Raw genomic sequence first — 11,989 nt, 5'->3', positions numbered from 1 at the left:
ATAGGTACAGTAGCCTTCCCTGAATTTATAGAGACCTGGGGGCCTCAAAAATTTGCCCTGCAACCCAAAGGCTCTGACCTATGAGAGCAGGTACTTTAGACAAATCTTGATGATGAAATTCCTAAGTTGTTGAAGGCCGTTATTCTTTTGTCAGATGTTAGCTGCAGATACCTAGGAATTTCTAGAAGCAAAAAAACTTGGGAAGTAAAAAAGTAAATAAAGTAATTAAACCACGATTGACCTTTTAAAACCAAGCAGATGACAAGAAATACATATATTCTATGCAATATGATGTGATTAGAATAATTTCCTGATATGTCCCATGTAAATTTGCAACAAAAGTAAATACATGAGTATAAATACCATCTGTCCTACACTTGTGCATAGATGTTTGTGGATATACTTTCACTAGTCCTTCCCCACCCATTCAGCACACATATCTGTCCATACATGTACTTGGAGATCACTGTCTTGATAGATAATATATATCACAGTATTTATCTCTATTGCTTTTAACTCTTGCATACTTCTTTGTATGTTTCCCTGCCTCTGTTGCTTTTCTTTCTTTCTTTTTTTATGCTTGCTTCCATGGTAGTGAGGAGTTTGGTTTTGTTTTGGTCTGGTGATGCAATAGTATATTCTCAATAACCTCATATACATATATGATAGTTGGACACTGAATAAGGAAGACCCGTGAAAAATCAATGCATTTGAACAATAGTGATGGGAAGAACATTGAAAGCACCACGGAGTGACAAAAAATAAATTTGTTAGCCTGGGTAGACTAGAGAAACAAATTCATAGAAGCTCATATGTGTGTAAGAAAATTTTATATAAAGGGTAATTGTATATTAAGAAAACATCCCAGCCCAGTCCAGATAAAGTCCATAGTCTGATTTTGGCCAGAATGTCCAATAACAATCTATAAAGGCCTTTCAGACTCACAAAACACATGCAATGATGCCGAATGCAGGAAGATCACAGGCCAGTGGTATGGAAGTCTTCTGGGTCCAGTGGTGTTGTAAGTATCTCAGCACTGGCAAGGGTCTTCATGTGGCTCCTTCAGCTCGAAACTCTGCCTCAGTGTAGCTTCATGTGGCTTCTCCTCAGAAATGTCTCACAGGGAGCTAGCTGAGATAAAAAGTGTCTCCTGCCTCCTAGGAAGAAATTTAGGAGTTCCCAGAATTCTCAGGAGAAGGCCATGCCCACACAGATGCCTTGTTGACGATACCAGTGGTTCTCTACTTGTGGGTCACGACCCTTTTGGGAGCGGAACAACCCTTTCACAGGTGTCGCCTGATTCATAACAGTAGTAAAATTACAGTTATGAAGTAGCAACGAAAATAATTTTATGGCTGGGGGTCAGCACAACATGAGGAACTGTATTAAAGGGTCGAGGCATTAGGAAGGTTGAGAACCACTGGGATATAGAGTCCACCCCTACACTTTTAAACCAATTGACACCAGATTATGTAACGACCACAAAAAATAAATCTGTCTTGGAAGTACAGCCCGAATGATCCTCAGAGGCATGAATGATGGGACTTCTTGTGTACATTGAACATGTTGTCAGGAGAGACAAAATGTCTCCAGGAGAGTTCCTGGAGAAAGACATCATGAATCATGAATTGGGTAAATATCTAGAAGTATTGAAAGAAGTATTGAACAGCAAGGATTTTATTTGATGTTACTTTGAGCTCTAACATGCACCTGACCCAAGCCACGGTATTTTCAATGACCATGTATGCATGTGATAGTGGGAAATCACATAGGGAAGACCAAGAAGAGTCAATGCATTAGAATGTGGTGCTGGGGTAGAATATTGAAAATACCATGACTGTTAAAAAGACAAACTTATGTGTCTTGGAAGAAGTACAGCCAGAGTACTTGTTAGAAGCAAAGATAATGAGACTTCTTCTCAAGTATTTTGGCCATGTTGTCAGGAGAGACTAGTCTCTGAAGAAGGACATCATGCTTGGTATAGGAGAGGGACAGTCCAAAAAAGGAAGGGTCTTAACTAGAAGGATTGAAACAGTGGCTGCCACAATGGGCTCAAGCATAGGAACAATTATGAGGCTAATGCAGGCACAGGCAGTGTTTCTTGCTTCTGTGCGTAGGGTCTCTATGGGTCAGAACTGACATGGTGATACCGAACAATAAGAACAATAACAACATGAAATAAATGTCGGCTTGCAAGGCCAATGATTCAAACCCACCTGTCTGTCCATGGGAGAAAGTTGAAGTTGTATGGTCCTCTAAAGATATATAATCTCAGAGGTGTTACATATGAGTTGGAATCAACTCAGTAGTGGGTAGGGTTTGGGTTCACCCAAGTTAACATCTTTTAATTTATAATTTAGCCCTCTTCCCTCCATCTTCAATAATATGTAGGCCAGAAATCACATTATTTTATATATATCCTAAAGAAATAGTAGCAACACAAAAGATATAGGCACACCCATGTTCATTGTAGCACCATTTATAATAGCAACACAGTGGAAACAACCCAAATGCTCACCAGTAAAAGAATGGGTAAACAAACTGCTGTACATACAATAGAACACAAAAAAATGTTAAGGGATAATGAAGTATCTGTGAAATATCTCATAAAATGGATGGAATCAGAAGACGTATGCATATGACTGAAATTAGTCAACCACCAAAGGACAAAAGTCCAATGCCACTACTAATGTAAAATGTCAAGAAAAGGTTTTTACATTGAAACCAACACAATTTTTTAAAGTTAGAAAAGAGGCCAGTAGAAAATAACCTAAGAAATTAAATCTTGAAAAAAATGAATGTGTGCAAAGAAGAATAAAATTTGGATTTCTCTTGTAGAGATTAAGAAAATAAAGAGAAATGTCACTACGTTTTAAAAAATGTGAATGTAATAACTATAATTTTTAAAAATGACATGAGAGAATTTACTACAGATCAAAAATAATCCAAATCTTTAAAAGCATCATCAAGTTTAAAAGCTTAGGTAGATAAAATATCACCTGACTGAAAAGGTAATAAATAAGTTGAACCTTGTAATAATTAAGGAAATTGAACTTTTAACCAAAATTGTTTCACAAGGAAAACATCAAAACAGTTTTATTAGCAAGGTCTAATACATTCAAGTATCAGAAAATTCTAATTTTATTTTCTCTTTCTCTGAACAAAGAAGGAACATTATGTAAATAATGTTATAAGGTTAGCATATTCTCAAACTAAATAAGAAAATTATAATATAGAAAAATTACAGGTCAAGTTTATTCTTGAATGTAGAAATAAAAATCATAAAATAAGTGTTTGAAAAGGAGCCCACAAAATGTAAACCATTGCTTCCTGAGCAGGTCAAGGTGGTACCAAGAATGCAAATTAGATTTAACATTTCAAAATAAAATAATGTATCCGAAAAATTTAAAGATTATAAAACAACAACTACCTGCTATTGAGTAAAGACCACCTAATAGCAACTCTTTGCAACAGAGAACTTCCTCTGTGAGCTTTAGAATCTGCAACTCTTTAGGGGAGTAGAAGGCATTCATATTTCTCCTGAGGAGTGGCTAGTGGTTTCATAGTATTCCCTTGTAAATGGCAGCCCAACACATAACCACTTTGCAAAAAGAGTTGAAAATAAAATAAAATGATCCTAATTGATACCAGAAAAAATATATATAATGAAATTCATTATCTAGTCTTAGTAAAATCACCCAGGAAATGTACAAGGTCGAGTTTTTTTTTCAGAGAAGCAAAGAAAAGGACAATATGAATGAGTATACTATAGTCTACATAATATAAATTAAAGTGACTAGGTTAGAAAGGATGTAAGGACACATGCTTCAGAAAAGTACACAAGTGCGTTAGTCTGGCTTCTCCAGAGAAGCAAAACAATACGTTCAACAGAACAAAATGCTGCTCAGTCCTGTGCCATCCTCACAATTGTTTTCTCTATCTGAGCCCCATGTTGCAATGTCAATGTCAATCCATCTTGTTCGGGGTCTTCTGCACCTCTGTTCTACCAAGAATGATGTATTTTTTCCAAGGACTGATCTCTCCTGATAATATGTCCAAAATGAGAGGAAGTCTTACCATCCTTGTTTCTAAGGAACATTCTGGATATCTTTCTTACAAGACGGATTTGGTTTTTGTTTCTCAGTCTGTGGTACCCTCAAAATTCTCTACCAACGCCATCATTCAAATGCATCAATTCTTCTTTGGTCTTCCTTATTCAATGTCAAACTTTTACATGCATATGAGGTAATTGAAAATGCCATGGCTTGGGACAGGAGCACCTTAGTCCTCAAAACGACATCCTTGATTTTCAACACTTCAAAGAGGTATTGTGCAACAGACTTACCTAATGAAATTTGTTGTTTGATCTTGACTGCTGCTTCCATGACCATTGATTGTGGATCCAAGCAAGACAAAATCCTTGACAACTTCAAACTTTTCCCCAATTATCTCGATGTTACCTACTGGTCTAGTTTTGAGGATTTCAGTTTTCATTATTTTAGTTGAATCCATACTTAAGGCTCTAATACTTGATTTTCATCAACATGCACTTCAAGGCCTCCTCACTTTCAGCATGGGAAGTTATGTTATCTGTATATTGCAGGTTGTTAATAATTGTCCTCCAATCCTGAGACTACATTCTTTTTCACATAATCCAGCTTCTTGATTATTTGTTCAGCATACATATTGAACAAGTATGGTAAACAGAGACAACGCTGATACCCAAGTTTCTTTTTTTTAAACCATGCAGAATTTCTTTGTTCTGTTTGCAAAATGTACAGGTTCTGCATGAGCACAAAGAAGTGTTCTGGAATTCCCATTCTTCTAAAGACTTTCCATAGTATCTTATGTTCCACACAGACAAAGGCCTTTGCATGGTCAATGAATCACAAGTAAACATCTTCCCTGAAGAGAAAACTGAGGCTGTTTGTCCCAGTAAAGAGCTCCAGTCTCAGAACCCTTACTTAGGGTGGTTTTAAGTTAGAATCACCCTATGACAATGTAGTTTTCTCACTCAGCTACCTCATAAGCTGATCAGTGAATGAGGAAGACAGGGGAAGAATCAATTAATTTGAATTATGGTGTTAGTGATGATATTTAAATTAACAGGAACAGCCAGAGAGTTAAAAAAAATTATCTTGGAGGAAGTACAGCCAGTCTGCTCCTTAGAAGTGAAAATGGTAAGACTCTGGCTCACTTACTTTAGACATGTTATCGGGAGATATCAGTCTCTGATAAAGAGGAAGGCCCTTGGTGAAACGGATTGACACAGCGGGTGTAAAAATTGCCTCACATATATCTGTGTGGATGGCAAAGGTGTTAGTCTAGGTTGTCTAGAGCAACAAATCCGTAACATTCAGCTATGTACAAGAAAGAATGTTCTATCAAGAACCAACTTTGTATGCAGAAGATGCCCAGCTTGTCCAACTTAAATCTGATGCTAATTAGGACAGCTGCATGACAATGATGCGGAAAGGTGAAGCAGGAAGCAAGTAGATCACAGGCCATTGAGTGCAGAGTTGTGTAGAAACAAAGTGGGTAGAAACACGGCAGGACACAGACAACTCTCAGGGCCAAGTTGCAGACACAGAGCCCCAGCAGAGTGACCATCTGGATGACCCCCGACACTTGCATCAAATTCATGTTGACATAAAACGTAACTACCATAGTGAAGGACTGGGTAACAAATAACATTAGGATTGAATTTAATATATATTGTAAGACTGCACATTTGCTTACATGTGTCTCATAGCTTTTGATATTTGTTGGTTGAAATATAATGAAAAGTCGATTAATAAATATAAAGTAATAAAATTACTTAATTATTGAAAACTTAAAAATAAATATAAATTTAAAACTCATTAAATGAATCCCGCTGATTTTAGAGGAAGAATCAGGACAAAAAAAGTAGTTAAAACAGTTTAATGAGATGCAGTGAGTTCTCACATACCTATGTCCAAATCCAGTGCACATTTTATTAAATCCCTGTGATATGTATATTTTTTAATTACTGCTCTTTGGGAGAATAGTATAAAATGATAATAAGCAATGAAATGTATAATTTTATAATTAGCTTTTTCTTGAGAATATTATTTGTAAAAGAATGAGAAAGATGTATTCTTACATACAAGTACTTTTTAAAGAAGATTCAGGAAAGGAAGTATTTTTAATCTGAATTACTCAAAAATTATCTATTTTGCTAAACTTTTATTTAATTTATATCCTTATTGTGGTCTCAATGCAGACACATTAATTGGATATTAAATAAAATATTTAGTATTTTATCATCATTTTGACATCAAAGTTTGAAAGACAACCACTCCTTCTCTTCTGATTTATACTTTCAAATTTAATAAAATGTAATCTATATTAATAATAAAGTCTTTGTCAAAGGTTATCTAACAAATGACAGATTTGATAAGAGCTATGCTTTGGTTATGAACATTATCTCTTTCTTGAAACAATATCTCTATATTAACTGTGAAAATAAAACTCAGTGTAAAGCATTCTGATAAAATAATACTTTTCCATAATTTGTTCTCTGATTTTTGAAATTCAGAAGACTTAAGGATATTTTGAACAATATGGCCTATCAAAAAAGTTTATATTCATGAATTGTTTGTAAGAGTGCCAAAATACATTTCTAAATTCAATGCTTTTAGTTAACTCTTTTATTTAATATTTTGAAGTCTTATGCCCCACAGAATATCTTTTTCTCTAAAAATAATTTCACTCAGTGTGAATAGCTCATTCCTGTGTTAGGCTAGAGCAGGGGTCGTCAAACCATGTTCTGCAAGCCATATGGAGTAATTTCAGTAGGTACATATGGCTTTGAAGTAAAATTGAAAAATTGTAAGAGATATTATTCAGATAATAAGGATATCATTTGTTTGTAAAAATATATTTATGACTCAAATAATTTTTAAATTGTGGCTCTTCCATATCAAAAGCTTGTTGACCCCTGATCTAGAGAAACAAAACCAATGGCACTCATATATGTGTAAGAAAGAGCTTTATATCACAAAGTTATCTTACAACAAGAAGGCACCTCCGTCCAGTCCAACTTAAGCCCGTGGGTCCAAATCTAACAGAAGCCCTTCTTCACATCCATGTAACTGCAGGCTGATGACACAGAAAGGTGAAGTGGGAGGCAGGAAGATTATAAATTGGTGGGTACAGAGGATCTGATGTCAGTGGGAACTTGGTAGGACTCCAACAACTCTCAAGTTCAGGTGGCCCACAGGAGGCCCAAGAGGGGTGACATAGAGTCCCAGTAATCAGGAAGATGAGGGGGCAGAGAGAGATGAGAAGTCCCCAATCTCTCTCTTAAAAAGACCACACCTCTCAGGAGGCATAACCTGGCTGTGACCGGCCTGACCATCAGACTACCCTAACACAAGTGCAAGATGACATAAAATCTAACTGCCACAGACTATCCCTTGTCAACTTGACACCTGTACCCAACTCTTTAACCATATATAATCGTTAAACAAAGATAATGGTAAAATCATATTTGTGCCTAACATTGTACAGTTAACACATGTACAAATGAAAACACACTAGCCCTATTTCCAGCTAGTGGAATAAATATTCCTAACAATTGCAGTTTTTTGAATATATATACCTTAATCCTACAATACTCTCAACATCTTCTCTCACGCATGAGAATTTGCAAATCAGCTACTTCGTCCCTTGATCTCCACTCATCTGGGGTAACCAATTTCTAAACGTTCCATTTCTCTCAACCTAGTGCTCTAAACAGACGAACATGTTCTTTGATGTGGAGATTCTTCCTGCCAGTTGGAACCTCATGTCTGCCTACATAAGCAAAATCCAATCTAGAGTAGCCCATCCATCAGTTCAGAAATCAATGTGTACCAGATCACAGGGTGAAATATCTCCCTGTTCATCTGGTTGGCTTCTGGTTAACTCAGTCCTAAGCATTCCAAGATAGGTCAATGGGTGCTGTAGCAAGTTAAGGCACCTTGCCTTCAAACAAAAACCTATTTTCTCCAGACAATCCATAATGTCCCTTTTAACAACTCCAATTGTAAGACTGAAGGCAGCAGGCTTACATGATCATAATTTCCAATCATTATTTTCCAATATTCAGTTCTATCACATATATCAATAACAGTAGATTGGAAAAATCAATATAATCCTAATATAGCCAGATCCTAAACAAAATTCTTTTTAAAATACTCAAATTAAATACTTTTTTACTTAAACTCCAATTCAGATGTAACACAGCCTAGAAGAATCATACCAGAGACTGGCCTTCTGTTGGCCGCTTTGACTGAACAGCATAACTTTTGCATTAGTAAATTCCAAAAGGGATTTTACTTTCCTGGGCTTCATTACATTCCTTTGCTTCATTTCAGGTAGAAATAACCAAGGGCAGATTTTAAGAACTTAAAGTTTCATCACTTGCCTGGTGGTACCTATTGTGTTTGGCTGAGTTGCTTGAAGAAACAAAACCTGTGACACTCATATATGTATACGAAAAAGTTTTATATGAAGAAGTAATTTTACATCAAGAATGCATCCCAGCCCACTCCCACCGAAGTACGTGGGTCCGTTGCTAGTCGGAGCTCTCTTCAGACTACTCACGTAGCTGCAGGCCAAAGACATAAAACGGAAGCAGGATGCAGGAAAATCACAGGCCAGTAAGTTCAGAGTTGAGTGGATCCAAGATCAGGGGAAACACAGCTGTGCACAAACAGCTCTCAGATTGGGTGGCCCACGTGGGGCCACCCCTTGATTCAGGCACAGACTCCCAGCAATTAGGGAGGCAAAGGGGCAGAGAAAGAGGAGGAGTCCCGACTGTCTCTCATTAAAATGCCACACCACCGCAGGACATCATCAGGCTGTGAGCTACTTGACAGATGGACTCCATCCCTTCACAAGTGCCAATTGACAGAAAATCTAACTGCCACAATGTCCTTGTGATATGAATACCTACACTCTAAAATTTAGATGATAGACAGAAGGTATAATATCATCTAAATGCAAATTTTAATCAATACAATATTTGACAATCAATTCATACAAATTTATTCAAATAAAATGATAACAATGATGTTTTTATGTAAAGAAGTAATTCATTTTAGAATGTTTTATATGGCATAATGTATTTGTTTATAAATAAAATAATTAAGTTTTTTAAAAACTTGGCTTAGAGCCTAAATACACAATGTATGAATTGTCAAGTTGTATTCACCACACACAATATCAATAGAGAATTATTCATTTAAACAAACACAAACTATGCACTGAATCTTTCTTTAAAATAAAAATAATCTTCATTTAGATATTATTGAAAACATGAGGTTAGTTCATTGACATCCAAAGGTCATGAAACCATTAAATCTGTTTAACTTGGACTGAAATACTGTTTATCTTTCTGGTCATTTAGTAATCATATGCAGAGATCTCTTGTCTAATAAATAATATCACCATGGAAAGAGTTGCTTCAGTACAAATTATCAACTGCATAAGTACAGACACAGTTTGGTGAAAATATATATTGACTTTGGTTCCTGTATATCACCTCAAACATGGCCCCCTAAATTTAAACTATACTTTTTGTGAAACTCAAATCTGGTTATATAATCACAGGTGGACGGATTGAGAGTTTTTTTACTTAACTCTTAAGAAGCCAATAGATTAGCAGTGGGCTTTGTTTTTATGGTCCATTACTGAAATACAGAACTTTTTGTTTAGGTGGCTGTACATTAATGAGATTGACATCTGTGGTTTATCTTTTTGTTGTATCACTTCATTTCTACTTCTCCTCAAGCTACAATTCCAAAATACAGAGTGTCATTGGTCATTTGAAAATGAATTCCCCTAGCTTCTTTTCATTTCAAATTAGTATAAGAACACTGAATATATAGCCATACATATCATGCTAGGATGCTAAAAATATTCAAAATTATAGAATTTATTTCTTAGTTTATTGTTACTATCTTGAACATTATAAAGTAGGTGCCCAATGTTCTTAATTTTATCTTCATAGACAATCTCTCCAAAATTAAACGTAAACATGGATTGAGATGGAAAATTATAAGTGCAGATTAGTCTCGTAGCTAGAAAAAAAATCATAGTAACTAAAGAATCCTGACATCACTAAACTAATTCTAGCAACCCAAAAGTAAAAGTTTAAATATAAACTATATAACTTCAAATGTTTTCAGTTATCCATGAATGCCATTGTGATTACTTTATAAAAGAACATTAAAATTTAGAATTTTACTAATGAATACTTTGTAAAAGATATTTAATCTTTGATAATACTTATTAGCATTTGACCAATGAGAGAGAGTAGAAATGTGTGCAGAAAATTAGGGGGGAATATATTACTTAAATGAGAAGTACTTATGCCAAAATACAGACATGTTCTATGAGTCATTGAAACATGAGCCAAAAGGAAAGACAACCAAGGGAAACACAAACAATACTGAAACTATGTCAGACTGCTAAACGTTGCTAGTGCAGCTGTTAAGAACTTGTAGTTCGCTAAGCCACACCGTGGAAAGAAGACTTGACAATCTGCTTCCCTAAAGGTTATAACAAAAACGCCGACAGAGTAGTTGTGCTCAGCCACGATGGGTTCCTTTGGGCCAGAATTGACCGAACTACACCTAACAACAGCAAATCTTTTATATGTTTTCCTATGGCAGTATTAGAGGCTCTTCTGTGTTAAAGATTATTTTCTCAAATATTTGAAATGGAGGTCAATTTTATGAGACAAGGTAGCTAATGTTTCATCTCGTATACGTAAATGTATTCACAAATCACTTGGAAAAGTTTACTAAAACTCATCGTAATGTGTAATCTCTTAATTCTATTACAAAACATTTCACTTGGAGTATATAAAATGCTATATTGATATCATTGAAAATAGTTATACTAATGAGGATCTATAATTTTGTTTTTGTTAAGTGCCACTGAGTCATTTCTGACTCACTATGTCAACACTATGCACAACAGGAAGAAACACTGTCTCATCCTACAGCATCCTCACAATTGTTCCTGGGCTTGAACCTATTGTTGCAGCCACTGTGTCAATCCATCTCCTTGAGAGCCTTCCTATTTTTTGCTGCCCCTCCACTTTGTCAAGCATGATGGCCTTCACCAGGGACTGGCCTCTCTTGACATGATGTTTAAAGTACATAAGAAATCTAGCCATCTTTGCTTCCAAAGAAGTCTTTGGTTGTACTTCTTGGTACAGTCAATAAAAGACAAGTTTTATTCCTTCTGGCATTTTCTGTTTTTAACTAAAATCCATCTGACATCAGTAATGGTATGCTTTGTTTCAAATCCTCTTCTGAATTGGATCTGACCTCTGGCAGCTCCCTGTCAATGTCCTGCTGCAACTGCTGTTGGATGACCTTCAGCAAACTTTTATATTCCCTAGATATCAATACTATTGTTCTTTAATATGAGCCCTTTGTTGGGTGATGTTTTTTGGGGGATGGCTCCAAATATGGATATCTTCCAGTTAGTTGCCCAAGTAATTGTCTTCCAGATTTCCTGGCACAGACAAGTGATTCCAGTACTTTATCACCTTGTTAAAATTTTTCAATAGTTATTCCATCAATTCCTGGAGCCATGTTTATGGCTAATACTTTCCGTACAGCTTGAATTGATATCTTCAGCACTATTGGTTCTTGTTCATCTGCTACTTCCTGCAATGGTGGCATGCTGATGAGATCTTTTTGGTACAGTGATGCTGTATTCTTTCTATCTTCTTTAGATGCTTCCTGCATCATTGAGTATTTTCCCCATATAATCTTTCGATTTGGCAACTTCAGGTGTTGTATTAGTCTTGGTACTTTAGAGAGTCAAATCCACAGAAACTCACGCATAAGAATGAGTTTTATATCAAGGGTAAGTGCACTTTAAGAAAATATCCCAACCCAGTGCTGCCCAAGCCCACAAGTCCAACATTAACCCATTAACCCATTAACCCATACGTCCAACACCA

The sequence above is a fragment of the Echinops telfairi genome, unplaced genomic scaffold (genome assembly GCF_000313985.2).
Source record: "Echinops telfairi isolate 266 unplaced genomic scaffold, ASM31398v2 ScPeMD7_9;HRSCAF=40, whole genome shotgun sequence".
Classification (NCBI taxonomy): domain Eukaryota; kingdom Metazoa; phylum Chordata; class Mammalia; order Afrosoricida; family Tenrecidae; genus Echinops; species Echinops telfairi.
Note: the sequence above shows the minus strand (reverse complement) of the source record.